At 41.3% G+C, this 14,508-nt stretch overlaps 1 protein-coding gene across 1 annotated transcript in view; it reads right to left on the minus strand.

Moving 5' to 3' along the window:
* LOC121307229 (glutamate receptor ionotropic, NMDA 2D-like) overlaps positions 1–13,294 on the minus strand; it is a 44,952-nt gene extending 31,658 nt beyond the window's left edge. The window contains exon 1 of the mRNA XM_041239367.1: positions 13,148–13,294. The gene's annotated coding sequence lies outside the window, so the exon portion shown is untranslated. The remainder of the gene's footprint in view (positions 1–13,147) is intronic.
* Between the last annotated feature and the right edge of the window lie 1,214 nt (positions 13,295–14,508).

Consider the following 14,508-nt stretch of genomic DNA (forward strand, 5'->3'; position numbering starts at 1 on the left):
GCCCTGGTAGTCTATTAAAATGATTTACAGTGCATGGAATAACTTCTTGTGTTCTCAAGATGTAAAGGTGTGACAGACAGCCCACCCCTATAGCCCCAGAATCTGATATTCTCAATATCTTACACTAAAATAATGTTAATAGCAAGTGTCATGCCAGTGGGCTCTCAGCTATATTGAGAAGTGTAAGTGTGAGAGACACAGGTGCGCATGTACAGAGACACCTTTGTATCTCCCCCCTTGTTCTCTGTAACGTCAATACCAACGTTCATCACAACTGAATATATTTATTTTATATATAGACCCTACAGATGTGTGTAGGTCAGCGGGGTGCATTGACTATTGATAGCTTGTAATCACTTCTGTCGATTTGAAAAACTAATTTAAAAAGCGCACTAATTTAAAAGACTTAAAATAAATATATCGGAAATGTCGCTTATAAGCAAGAGACACGGCCAGAGACTTACTGAAAGCTTTGATTCGTTTGAGGGAGTTACCAGACTTCCAGATTGAAAACCTGGTGGAGTATTGAATTCTGTTCCCCATAGAACAGCTACCTTTTCCCAGTCACAGTTCCCAGTTGCTGATTTTTTCAAAGCAGGTTCACAGCGATTCAGCAGCTACTGTGGTAAAACACAGTGGCTACCATTGATCAGCAGGTCCTGAGATAAGCATGCAATAAACTACATGCATTTTAATAAAGCACCAAAAATATACAAGTTATTGCATTTTTTTTTTTTTTTATCGTAATATCTGCGCTTTCAAAATAAATGTCCAAAGCTGGCAAGCCTATGAAACACATGCTTCTATAACACGCGCTCTTTCAAGTCCCATATCTTTGTAAATGTGCCATCACCCCCCGCTTGCACGTTTGGATCACTTATATTTGTATGCCATGGTGAAACATTTTGTCAAAGAGAAACATGTTTATGCAGGGGTGAAATTCGCCCAGTACTCACTGGTACTCTGTTGCGGGGCTTATCTGCTTTTCATCCAATGCGGATGCATCCATTCACTCACCCAGTCCACTGTTTCACACTTCTCAAATGCGCTTTCATTCAGCACAGTGCATGTTGCTTGCACTCTGTTTTATCATACTGCTTTTGTTAGCTGCTACTGGCCACCATTAACGTCAGTAGAATCGCTGCATGTCCACTGTGGCAGAGAAACTATCTGAAATATTCTAAACGAACATTTCCGCACACGAATTTGAAGGCAAAAATCCACGTCAGTGTTCGCCATAAATGACACGGTTGATAAACATTAGAAATAATTCTCATAACTCATTTGGCCTTGCACCAATGAATCACATTGCCACGTGTATAAAATGACAAGTGATGTGTGAGACAGTAGGGGTTAACAATAACATAAAAAAAAAAACAGGAGCAAAGTGCAGCTTCTGGTTTGGCAAGAGAGTCCGAATCAGGATACAGATGGAGGTGTGCTTCACACTTTTCAAACGCTGGCCCAACTTGCAAGGTACATTGTAACGAATGGCCCCTACTGGATGAATAGGCACAGTGTATGTGGGCATAAAGACATGACCATAAACCCCACTGGGTGGGGGGTGGGGGGGTAGACAAGAAAGAGTAGGAAGAGGGGAGAGAAGAAGGGAAAGAGGAGAGGGGAGAGAGGCAAGAAAAGAGGAAGAGGGAGAGCAGAAGGGAGAGGAGAGAGAGGGGAGAAGAAAGAGGAAGAAGAGGGAGAGGGGAAGGGAGAGAGGAGAAAGAGGGAGAAGGGAAAGAGGAGGGAGGAGAGGTGAGAGGAGAAAGAGGGAGAGAAGGGAGAGAGAAAGGGACAAATGTAAGTGATCCACATTTTCTGTTATGTTGCGATCCTAGCATTTTCTGCTAAGAACTACACAGCACCTGAAAGATTTAAACTATTTCTGTAAAACCAATACGAGACAAACACAATCCAACAAATAAACGAAAACGGTGTGGTGTTTTTTCTTTGTACAATGCCCCCTTTCCTAAAACATTTTGAATAGTTTATTTAAGTTAAATGTGAGCTAACCACCTAAAGGCAGAAGTAAACCACAGTAATTATATTCCTTCACGAAAATGTGTTTTAAAACCACAATACCTGGGTTAAAAAAAAAAAAGAAAAAGTCTTTGCAGTGTTTCTGCCTGAAAAAATCTTTCTGGAATAGAACCATGGTAATTAATCTACACAGAAACACAACAGAGAAGCACACTGAATATATCATTGTAGGATAAGTACCAAGTTTAAAATCAATGAAAGCATCAGGGATGTGTGTTCTAACCCAAGGCTAGTTCTGCAGCATGGCCAGGTCCTGTTGTAGGGGAGGACCAAGGGCTTGGAGAGTATGGGGATGATTTCAGAGTACTATGGAGATTATAATGACCAAGTCAGCCACTTCATTAGCAGTAGCAGTGTCTGTTGTATAATACATTTGAGGGGTATTACTTTGAGGGGTCGTACTTCTTAATGCATGTAATTCCAGGTTTAACTTAAGGGTGACATTACAGTCAACGAACATAAAGTTTACAAACGAGAGGAGGAGGCCGTTCGGCCCATCTTGCTCGTTCGGTTGTCAGTAGCTTATTGATCCCAGAATCTCATCAAGCAGCTTCTTGAAGGATCCCAGGGTGTCGGCTTCAACAACATTACTAGAGTCACAGCTATATATATATATATATATATATATATATATATATATATATATATATATATATATAATGCTTCCCTATGCTTTACCAGACCTCTCTGTGCTTTACAATGCTTCCCTGTGCTTTACAACAATGCTTCCCTATGCTTTACCAGACCTCTCTGTGCTTTACAATGCTTCCCTGTGCTTTACCAGACCTCTCTGTGCTTTACAATGCTTCCCTATGCTTTACCAGACCTCTCTGTGCTTTACAATGCTTCCCTATGCTTTACCAGACCTCTCTGTGCTTTACAATGCTTCCCTGTGCTTTACCAGACCTCTCTGTGCTTTACAATGCTTCCCTGTGCTTTGATGATGGATGAAGCAATATGGCCAGGGGAGATGTTGCGCAGCTAAGGTAAGAAGTAGAGTACAGTACTTATAGCTGAACAAAGTTTACAAACGAGAGGAGGCCATTCGGCCCATCTTGATCGTTCGGTTGTCAGTAGCTTATTGATCCCAGAATCTCATCAAGCAGCTTCTTGAAGGATCCCAGGGTGTCGGCTTCAACAACATTACTGGGGAGTTTATTCTGTATTTATAAATGTATCGTGCACCAATATGTATACAGTATTTAATCATTGGCACTCAAATTGTCTCAAAATGTTTCCACTCAGCTGTACATATGAGTACCTGCACTTTTTTGTTGATAATTTCACCCCTGTGTTTGTGTATGTGTGTTTCCAGCAGGCATTTATAAACACTGCACAGTCTATAATGTGACTGAGAAACCAAGGGGGAAACATTTTTCACAGCTGGAATATTCAGCACTTCCAGTCGTGGAAAATGGTTTTCCCTACAGCTTCTTACTAAAAGAGTCACATTAGAGGCCATGCCGAGTTTACCATGTTTATTGGAATGCAAGGAGTGGTCAGTGTGAATTTGACATATCTAAGAGCCCCAAAAGGCCCACTACCTAGGGGACACCAATCTCTACAGCTAGAATAAAACTCACACACATACACACACACACACAGCTGTGCAAAAGTCTCAGACATGTTGCATTTTTCTACTCTGATGAATTACGAGCATCAACAATTTACTCAAAGCCTCCACTAGTGTTTTCTACTATTATAATAACCTTGACTTGCATAGAAGGAAACACATCGAGTGAAAACGCTCGCATCACTCGATTTTCAAGGTGTGGAACCGAAGCACAATCAACAAGTAGAGAGAAACATCAGCTGTAATTGACAAACCCAGGACTGGAAGACCCAACAAGCTGTCTAACATGGATGAGCGATACTTGAAGATAATATCCTTCAGGAACAGAAAGAAGGCAAGCGTTGAATTGGGAACAGAGCTGGCAGAAGGCACAGGTGTCGCTGTCCATCAGATCAACAGTACGAAGGTCACTCTTGAAAACCTCTGTTAAGAAAGGGGGACAAGACTTAAAAGCTACAATATGCACAAGAACACAGAAACTGGACTGTAGAACAATGGTCAAAGGTGCTTTTGACTGTTGATGGATGGACAATGACAGACGGGTTGAACCTGTCCCTTTTTAAAAGGGCTCTTAATTACTTGATTTAAGCCCACCTGCCAACAATAAATCACTGACATGGGCCCAAGCCAAACCCTGTGGCCTTCTGGGTAATGTAGTTTCCTTCCCTTGTAGTCTGGCCGAGACGTCTAGTGGTTGTACAGTGATTGCTGCAACTAGACACAGGGTCCCATGGGGCACCGAATTCAATACTACACTGGGAGAGTTTTTTGGATCAGCTTTTAGATTACAAATTAAATCAGCCAAATGTCATTGAAGCATGAGCTATACTTTACATATAGAAAATAAAAAAAAACGCTGTTTATCAAGACACAACTGGAACTAACTTAAAAAGCTGCCTTGGCTGGGGGCTCTAGCAAGATGAAATAGAAAAATAAAAATAAAACCTGGACGGTCCAGGAAGTTAAACAGAATATAAACTATTATTAATATTTAGATAATTTTATTTTTCAAGGATGCTAAAATAAAATGCTAAAATAAACTAATAACTCACTGTTAACTTGCTAAGTTAAAAACAAATTCGAGCACAAGAACAAAAACGTGACCACGGAAGTCTTCCAGGACCGATATGACAGCCGGTTCGAGCAGCGTAAATAAAAAAAAAATGCCATTTAGAAATGCATCAGAGGAGCGACCCCCCCCCCCCTAATGCGAATGCTGTTCTGGCTTTCTTGTTATTTCATTGAAGGCTGTAAATAAATTTGGACATCTCAGCCCACTGAATTGAATGGAGAGGCAGGACTGGAAGCGACCTGCAAACCACACAGTTCAAAGGCTCGAGTAGAACCGGTCATATCCATTGAACTGGGAGCAAGAGTACAGAGCCCGAAAAGGGACATGACAGAAAAAATATATATATGAAATAATATATATACCTCGTGAGAACAACTGAATACCTCGTGGGAATGAAAATTTTGTGAGCATATGATACTATCACGTGGCTTCTAGATATAATCTTGTGCACAAGACTTACTTGCAGTTTTCCATGTTTCCAGAAAAAAAATCAAAAATGGCCCAGAAGGACGAGAACAGTCGTAAAACCCCAATTCCGACAGCGTGAGGATTGTTATGCAAATGAAGTGGGCACCTAATTAACACCCCCCCCCCCCCCCCCCCCATGCAGAAATCAAAAGGGTTGATGTGGTCAGTTTGTGAATAACTGCAGAGACGTGTGCGTTTCCAGCCGCTGGTGAAAAACAACATTGAAACAGGCAAGTGAATTACAGCTCATTAAACAGTTGAAATCGTTTATTGCTAAGGTAAATCAGGCTGCACTTAAAATAGTAATTGAGATTTCCTTTGTGTGCTGGGCTGTGTTGAACTGGGAGGTTGATTAGAAATGTGTGTTGACTATACGGCTCCAGGCCTACAGGATAGTATAAATTGGCAATCAGTGTCTTAGAACGCCAGCCGTTCTAACTGTCTAAGGGCCACATGACCAAGGGCAGTCTGAGCTGTGGCAGTCAGAGCGAGGACCTTTTTCAAATCCCTCCCGATGGCTACTAGAGGACTCATTCCTACCTTGACACCCAACGTCTATATCCCCTGGACAAAGCGGGCTCTCACAACGGACACTGGCAAGTATCTGACAGCAAGTTTTAGACTGTTGGAAGACTTTTCATATTCAGGGCCAGTGTGTCGTTTCTCAGCGTGTGTGTGTGTGAGTAATCTGCCACAGCACTGTCAATAGGATGTACACCATGGGACTGATTCACCTGCCATAGCACTGTCAATAGAGTGGACACCATGGGACTGATTCACCTGCCATAGCACTGTCAATAGGATGTACACCATGGGACTGATTCACCTGCCATAGCACTGTCAATAGAGTGGACACCATGGGACTGATTCACCTGCCATAGCACTGTCAATAGAGTGGACACCATGGGACCGATTCACCTGCCACAGCACTGTCAATACAGTGGACACCATGGGACTGATGCACCTGCCATAACATTGTCAATAGGGTGTACATCATGAGGCTGATTCAACAGAAGAAGGTAGTAAACTGACACCAAGAAGAAGGAATTATATTGTCGCGTCAAACTCAACAGCGTTGTGGGGCTCTGTTTGTCTGTCTGCAACTTTAACGAAACTAATGGAAGAGTGTAGTCACAAAGACACCAAGAAGAAAGAAGGCATTTGAATTTTTGTTTCAAATATAGACAGTATATTTAGAATAAATACACTAAGAACGAAATACTGTTGACATTAATCTCTGGTTACAAGCCCACCACATTATATACGGTTCAGAAAAGTACACACGCTTTTGGTCGAATTTCAGACTATGAAATGTAAGCGTTTTTCTTAAGGCTAGACAGAGAGATACATACGTAGATAGACAGACTGGTCAATAGAAAAGGGTTTCTTATCTCCAGTACAAATTCTACTTCTATGACATTTTAGGATTTCAGTCAACGGACAGGTGGGATTGAAAGGTAGTAAAGGTGGAGAAAAACAAAACAGACGCGTGTTTCAGGAGATACAGAGAAACAACAGAAGATATATTTAGTAGAGCACAATAAGAGACCAAGTACAGCAGGACAAAGAGAAAAAGAACAAAGTGACGTTAGAGACTTCATTTTAATGTGATGCTGTATATGTGTGTTCTGTAATAATGAAAGTGTAGTTTAATATACCCCAGCCGGTTGCTCTTATGAAAATGAATAACATGTGAGTGTATTAAGATTGACAGGGCTGTGAACGATACTGGCAATGCACGACCCCTCAGGGTGCTTGATAGGGCTGTGATACTGGCAATGCAAGACCCCTCAGGGTGCTTGACAGGGCTGTGATACTGGCAATGCACGACCCCTCAGGGTGCTTGACAGGGCTGTGAACGATACTGGCAATGCACGACCCCTCAGGGTGCTTGATAGGGCTGTGATACTGGCAATGCAAGACCCCTCAGGGTGCTTGACAGGGCTGTGAACGATACTGGCAATGCACGACCCCTCAGGGTGCTTGATAGGGCTGTGATACTGGCAATGCAAGACCCCTCAGGGTGCTTGACAGGGCTGTGATACTGGCAATACTGGCAATGCACTGGCAATGCAAACCCCTCAGGGTGCTTGATAGGGCTGTGATACTGGCAATGCAAGACCCCTCAGGGTGCTTGACAGGGCTGTGAACGATACTGGCAATGCACGACCCCTCAGGGTGCTTGATAGGGCTGTGATACTGGCAATGCAAGACCCCTCAGGGTGCTTGACAGGGCTGTGAACGATACTGGCAATGCAATGCAAGACCCCTCAGGGTGCTTGACAGGGCTGTGAGGGTGCTGATACTGGCAATGCAAGACCCCTCAGGGTGCTTGACAGGGCTGTGAGTGATACTGGCAATGCACGACCCCTCAGGGTGCTTGACAGGGCTGTGAGTGACACTGGCAATGCAGGACCCCTCAGGGTGCTTGACAGGGCTGTGAGTGATACTGGCAATGCACGACCCCTCAGGGTGCTTGATAGGGCTGTGATACTGGCAATGCAAGACCCCTCAGGGTGCTTGACAGGGCTGTGAGCGATACTGGCAATGCACGACCCCTCAGGGTGCTTGATAGGGCTGTGATACTGGCAATGCACCCCTCAGGGTGCTTGATAGGGCTGTGATACTGGCAATGCAAGACCCCTCAGGGTGCTTGACAGGGCTGTGAGTGATACTGGCAATGCACGACCCCTCAGGGTGCTTGATAGGGCTGTGATACTGGCAATGCAAGACCCCTCAGGGTGCTTGACAGGGCTGTGAGCGATACTGGCAATGCAGGACCCCTCAGGGTGCTTGACAGGGCTGTGAGTGACATGGGCAATGCAGGACCCCTCAGGGTGCTTGACTCTAATTCCTGTTTAAGTGCAAAATACAATATCATATCTTTATCCATTCGATATCTTCATAGCACTTGCTCTTCTGTAAAGTCCAAACAGGCAACTCTTTGACGATACAGCGCTGGAGTATACCTTGGGTGTCGTCTACGATTCCATAGGGGAGGCAGCTAACCAATCTATTTCATCCTCTCAAACCACAGCAATCCCTAACAGCACCTGGAGCTCCATCCCCATTAGTACGGTCCATTTTCACACAGAAATGCATCCACCGGTCTGTCTCTGAAACGTTTTAACGAGTGTGTAAAACACCTTCTCACACAGGATGGAACTGAGCACCCTGTGAAAGTATAGTATCATCATAACCCTTTCACAAAGAGATCGCGAAACCTGTCAATCAGCACATTGTTCTCACGGCAACAACAGACTGTTGTCATGCAATCCGAAACACTGGCAAGACCCAACACACGCGCACAGTGCTCAATTTGTAAAGAAGGAGGTGCCAGGGCACAGCCAGTAACAATGATACCAACCCTAAGAAACGCACTTTCAAAATCATAATATATACGTACCCATGTTAGATGTTTGCAATCACGTATTCTACATCATACATAAAGTAGCAGTGCGTGCAGAGAAATGAATTAAAGGCAACGGCAGGACAAATAACTGAAAACAAAAAAAGGTCATGTTATGGTTGTGCATGTAAATGGTTTAAAAAAATAAATAAAAATCAAGCAAATTAAAAGGCATTCAGAGGCAGAAGGACGACTGATGAAAAAACAAACAGGCAGCCCCACTCGAACATTGGTTTGACCCACAGTCTGCACTATTACCAGCGATGTGTATGAATATCAGTGATGTGGACCCAACAGAAGCCGCTGGTAGATTACAAAAACGAAGAATTAAACTAGGTAGTTGTTAATTCTTTATGTTTTTTATTCTCTATTAATTATAATCATTGAAAAAGGCCATAGAACTATAGGAGGTAAAAATTACAAACATTTAATAATGAATGACAATTAAACATTAAATTACATTAAACGCTGAATTTAAGCAAGAACTGAATATTGAAGTCTAGCATCAAATAAGGCACTAGCGTTAAATATTAAATTCATGTATCAAATGATAAATTCTAGCATCAATAATAAATTCAAGATTGAATATTAAATGCAAGTATTGAATGTTAAATGCACAGTCGAATATGAAAAACTAGCATGAAACATTAAATATGACCTTTACCCATTCAATGTGCCTTTCATCCATATCCAAACTGTCATTCAATCCCAACCGCCCCGCCCCTTCCACATCGGGGAGATCGGTGTTCCTCCTTGTTACCTGTTAACCTGTTCAGCCAATGAGAGGCGTCGATTTCCAAACTGAAATATGGTCGCGGTCTTGTGCCGTCTGTAGAGATTAAAAGGGGTCTTGTTGTTTTACCTGTTTTGTATACAAAAAGCTGCATATTAAATAACGTTAAGTCTTTTTTTTTTATTTTATTTTATTATGTTCACGTGGCTGAAGCTGCTAGGCCAGACGTAGCGACCCAGCTACACAACTACGCTTGACAATAAAACATCCTGGTGAGAAATATGCTAGCAATGAATTGCAGATGTGACACCGTTTTGCACATATTAGAGTGGCTTCAAAAGACTTTGATTAATTCAGAGTCATTTCTGAGTTGCATCGTGAGTTTGCCAGTGTTGTAACCAGTTCAGTGCCCTCTCAGTAACCTGTACCCCCTAGCGCATATTCCTGAGGGAATAGGAGTGTTGTGCATGAGCAGCGGTTGTTGGCTACCGAGGCACATTGAATGTACAAAGCACATGTTTAATGTTTGATGCTAGTTTTGCAAATCGTTATTATCTGTTCAGTCTTGAATAAAGAAGACTACGCTGCGACCTAATTCAAGCATTCAAAATTCTAAAAGGTATTGACAGTGTCGACCCAAGGGACTTTTTTGACCTGAAAAAAGAAACAAGGACGAGGGGTCACAAATGGAGATTAGACAAAGGGGCATTCAGAACAGAAAATAGGAGGCACTTTTTTACACAGGGAATCGTGAGGGTCTGGAATCAACTCCCCAGTAATGTTGTTGAAGCTGATACCCTGGGATCCTTCAAGAAGCTGCTTGATGAGATTCTGGGATCAATAAGCTACTGACAACCAAACGAGCAAGATGGGCCGAATGGCCTCCTCTCGTTTGTAAACTTTCTTATGTTCTTATGTATTGTTTGTGGTTTACTATCATATAGCAGGCTAATGAGCCTTTTGAAGTAGGCTGCAATATTTTATTTTTCATTGAAAAGTTGTCGTTGTTCTGTGTTGAAATTAATGTTCAGCTTTCATATTTGGTTTCTCACTTAATCAAACCGGCAGTGTAAGCTTGTATCGTTCATGATGTTTTTCAAACCAACTAAGCTTATCTGCGTATAAAAAAAAACAAAAACAGAGTTGCAGCCAGTGTCATTTTAAAAGGAACTCAAGCTGAAATCATAAAGTAATTCAAAGCAGGCTACAAGCGTGCCAGCGGACTGTCTCTCTTTAGCGTGCAAGAACTTACAGACTTAATACAACTGGGTTGAGATTTTAAAAAGAAAGCATATGAGATTTTTAACTAGAGGTACCGGCGCTACGACTTCACGCCCGGGGGTTCGGAGGCTGTGTACAAATTAAGCACTGCATGCACGCCCCTTACCTACCTACACTACAATGACGTTTGAAACTTTGAAACCACACCCACTATAGCGCTTCAGTGGCGGTCTGGCCTTTCACACAGGCAGTTATGCTGTTATAGTCAATGCTGTTTCTGAACCATCTCGTGACCACTTGAACACTTTGCAAGGGGTACCCACTTATAACATAATAAAACATAAAATTACATAATACAGCATAACATAACATAACTCATACTGTCGACACAGCGATTTTGCAAAAGAATTGTCATTTTTTAAACAAATAAACAAATCCCCTGGGCCAGGTGAGATCCTCCCAGTAGTACTCACAGAAATGAAAGAAGTAATTTACAAACCGCTAACCAAGATCATGCAGCAGTCTCTTGACACAGGGGTGGTACCGACAGACTGGAAAATTGCAAACGTAATACTGATCCACAAAAAGGGAAACAAAACTGAACCAGGTAACTACAGACCAGTAAGCCTGACTTCTATTATATGCAAACTTATGGAAAATTTTCCAAAATGGAAAATTACCCCTAAGGTAACAGTATCCTGGGAGACAGTCAGCATGGTTTTAGGAAAGGGAGATCGTTTCTAACTAACTTGCTCGATTTTTTTGAGGATGCAACATCGATAATGGATAATTGCAAAGCATATGACGTGGTTTATTTAGATTTCCAGAAAGCTTTTGACAAAGTCCCGCACAAAAGATTAATTCTCAAACTGAACGCAGTTGGGATTCAAGGAAACACATGTACATGGATTAGGGAGTGGTTAACATGTAGAAAACAGAAAGTACTGATTAGAGGAAAAACCTCAGAATGGAGTGTGGTAACCAGCGGTGTACCACAGGGATCAGTATTAGGTCCTCTGCTATTCCTAATCTACATTAATGATTTAGAGTCTGGTATAGTAAGCAAACTTGTTAAATTCGCAGACGACACAAAAGTAGGAGGAGTGGCAAACACTGTTGCAGCAGCAAAGGTCATTCAAAATGATCTAGACAAGATTCAGAACTGGGCAGACACATGGCAAATGACATTTAATAGAGAAAAGTGTAAGGTACTGCACGCAGGCAATAAAAATGTACATTATAAATATCATATGGGAGATATTGAAATTGGAGAAGGAATCTATGAAAAAGACCTAGGAGTTTATGTTCACTCAGAAATGTCTTCATCTAGACAACGTGGGGAACCTATAAAAAAAGGCTCGGATATATTGTGAAAAGTGTTGAATTTAAAACAGGGAAGTAATGTTAAAACTGTACAATGCACTAGTAAGACCTCATCTTGAATATTGTGTTCAGTTCTGGTCACCTCTCTACAAAAAGATATGGCTGCTCTAGAAAGAGTGCAAAGAAGAGCAACCAGAATTATTCCAGGCTTAAAAGGCATGTCATATGCAGACAGGCTAAAAGAATTGAATCTGTTCAGTCTTGAACAAAGAAGACTACGTGGCGACCTGATTCAAGCATTCAAAATCCTAAAAGGTATTGACAATTTCGACCCAAGGGGCTTTTTTGACCTGAAAATAGAAACAAGGACCAGGGGTCACAAATGGAAATTAGACAAAGGGGCATTCAGAAAAGAAAATAGGAGGCACTTTTTTACACAGAGAATCGTGAGGGTCTGGAATCAACTCCCCAGTAATGTTGTTGAAGCTGACACCCTGGGATCCTTCAAGAAGCTGCTTGATGAGATTCTGGGATCAATAAGCTTCTAACAACCAAACGAGCAAGATGGGCCTGACAGAGGTCTTTGTTTGCGCAAATATCCCTTTTGAAAAAGTGGACAACCAAAGTTTCGGAAATTCTTCAGACACAGTGTAGCAAACATGAATACATAACTAGAGCTGCCCAGTATCACAAGCAGGAGATTATGGGATTGATAAAACAGACCAATGCTCAAGATCAGTATGGGTTACACATTGCATTTGTTTTGCAAGACCTGAAAGGTGAACAAGCACCTGACGTACTGGAACTGACAGCTGTCCTTTAGTGCTTCAGTAACTTTGATGTTAATTTTGATGTCAGTCCATTGATCTGTACATTTTCTGTTTAAAAACAAATGCGATACTTTACCCGTGACAACACTGTGAATTATAAAGAATTTCAGCGATTTTCACAGGGGCTTGCATATAAAGCAGCGCAAGAACAAGCTTACAGCTTGTCTTCTGTGTGTTTAATGAATGTGTACAGTAGACTGTATACTGAACAGTAGACTGTATATTGCTATTAATGAGCTCCACTGGAATCAATGCATCTCAGCACTGGAATCAATGCAATACCTGGTACTAGATTTCGAGTTTCGAAAACAGGCACAACTGTTTTTTTTGCTTTTTTTTTTTAAAAAAAAAAGCTTGTTTGGACAGACTATTGCAGGTGCATTCCGGATAAAGTGAACCCGCCCGTAGTGGAGCGATATTAACAGGGTTTACATTTTTGATCACATACACAAATCCATTGACCAACTACAAAACTTACGTTTGGTTTCTTCGCTCGACGTCCGTTTGTCTCCAGAGAGAACCTTTTACTTTCCCCCCCCCCCCCAGTTGTGGGTGTTGTTGTTTCCAGATTATTCCAAAATAAATTGGAAATAAAATAATAATAAAAAAAAAAAATCCTTTACAATCACTTTTCTTCTTGTTGTGCTTGGTGTTATTATTATTATTATTATTATTAGTATTATTATTATTATTATTATTATTATTATTATTATTATTATAAACATAGCAGGTCTAATCCATGTTTCCCTTCATCATGAAGCAATAACACGGTCTTGCAACGCAAAGGACGCCTCTTGTATGTCAATTTCCACAACCAACAGCTTTTCATTGAAGAAAACCGAGCTCCTCTCTCCCAGTCTCTCCCAGCAGCGATTTTTAATATACACTAGATATTATTCACTGTATCCCGCTTAGGGAAACCTGTAGGTCGAGACAATGTTGCCTCAACAAATATTAGTATTCAACCTGCGCTACAAGAGTGCCGATTTTCGAAAACGTTGTCATTTGTTGCTTCAAAAAAAAAACAACAACAACAACAAAAAACAAAAACGTCCCTGAAGTAAAAGAGTAGGTTTTAGGAATAAAACAGCTGTCGCTTTTACGGGTTGCAATTCCCGGGTAGCTGTGATAATAGAGTTTATTTCTGTCGTAAACGCATTTATCAAAACGTGTGTGTGTGTGTGCTGTAGACTTTAATTTATCGCGTCTCTCTGTCAGGGTCTGTCATTATTATTTTATTATATCCTTTTTGCGCCGGTGGGAAATGACCTTGTTATTGTGCGATGTATCATTCACTCGAGGGAGAGAGTAATCACGGAATTATACCAAACCCGTGGGGCAAGCTTTTTAAATTTATCAAATGTTCAATAATAATAATAATAATAATAATAATAATAAATAATAATAATAATCACTTTTACACACCGCAAAAAAACAAGCCGTGTATGCTATCGATTCAGATAATATTTAAATAACTTTTCCCCCCACCCCCGAATCCAAATCTAATTAGTTTGCAAAAATAAACGTGCAAACAAATAAATCAATTGTTTGTAATTTCCCCAAAACTCAAGCTCAAATGCATAGCGTTTCAGCTAATTCTCTAATCCACGCAACGCTGCTGCATAGCGGGTAAGGTGTGTTGATTATACAGGTGTTTTGATCCTGTACACACGTCCACGGGTTGCTACTTAATTTGATTCATGTCAAAATTTGTATCTCACCCCCCCCCCCTTCCCAAAAAAAAAGATCCAGAATGTGATCCACAGCACGGAATGCTTTCCTTCAAACCGGTAATAATTGAATTATTTACAAGTGAATACAAATGAGACCTATTCGTTT

Source organism: Polyodon spathula, chromosome 54 (assembly GCF_017654505.1).
Source record: "Polyodon spathula isolate WHYD16114869_AA chromosome 54, ASM1765450v1, whole genome shotgun sequence".
Classification (NCBI taxonomy): Eukaryota; Metazoa; Chordata; class Actinopteri; order Acipenseriformes; family Polyodontidae; genus Polyodon; species Polyodon spathula.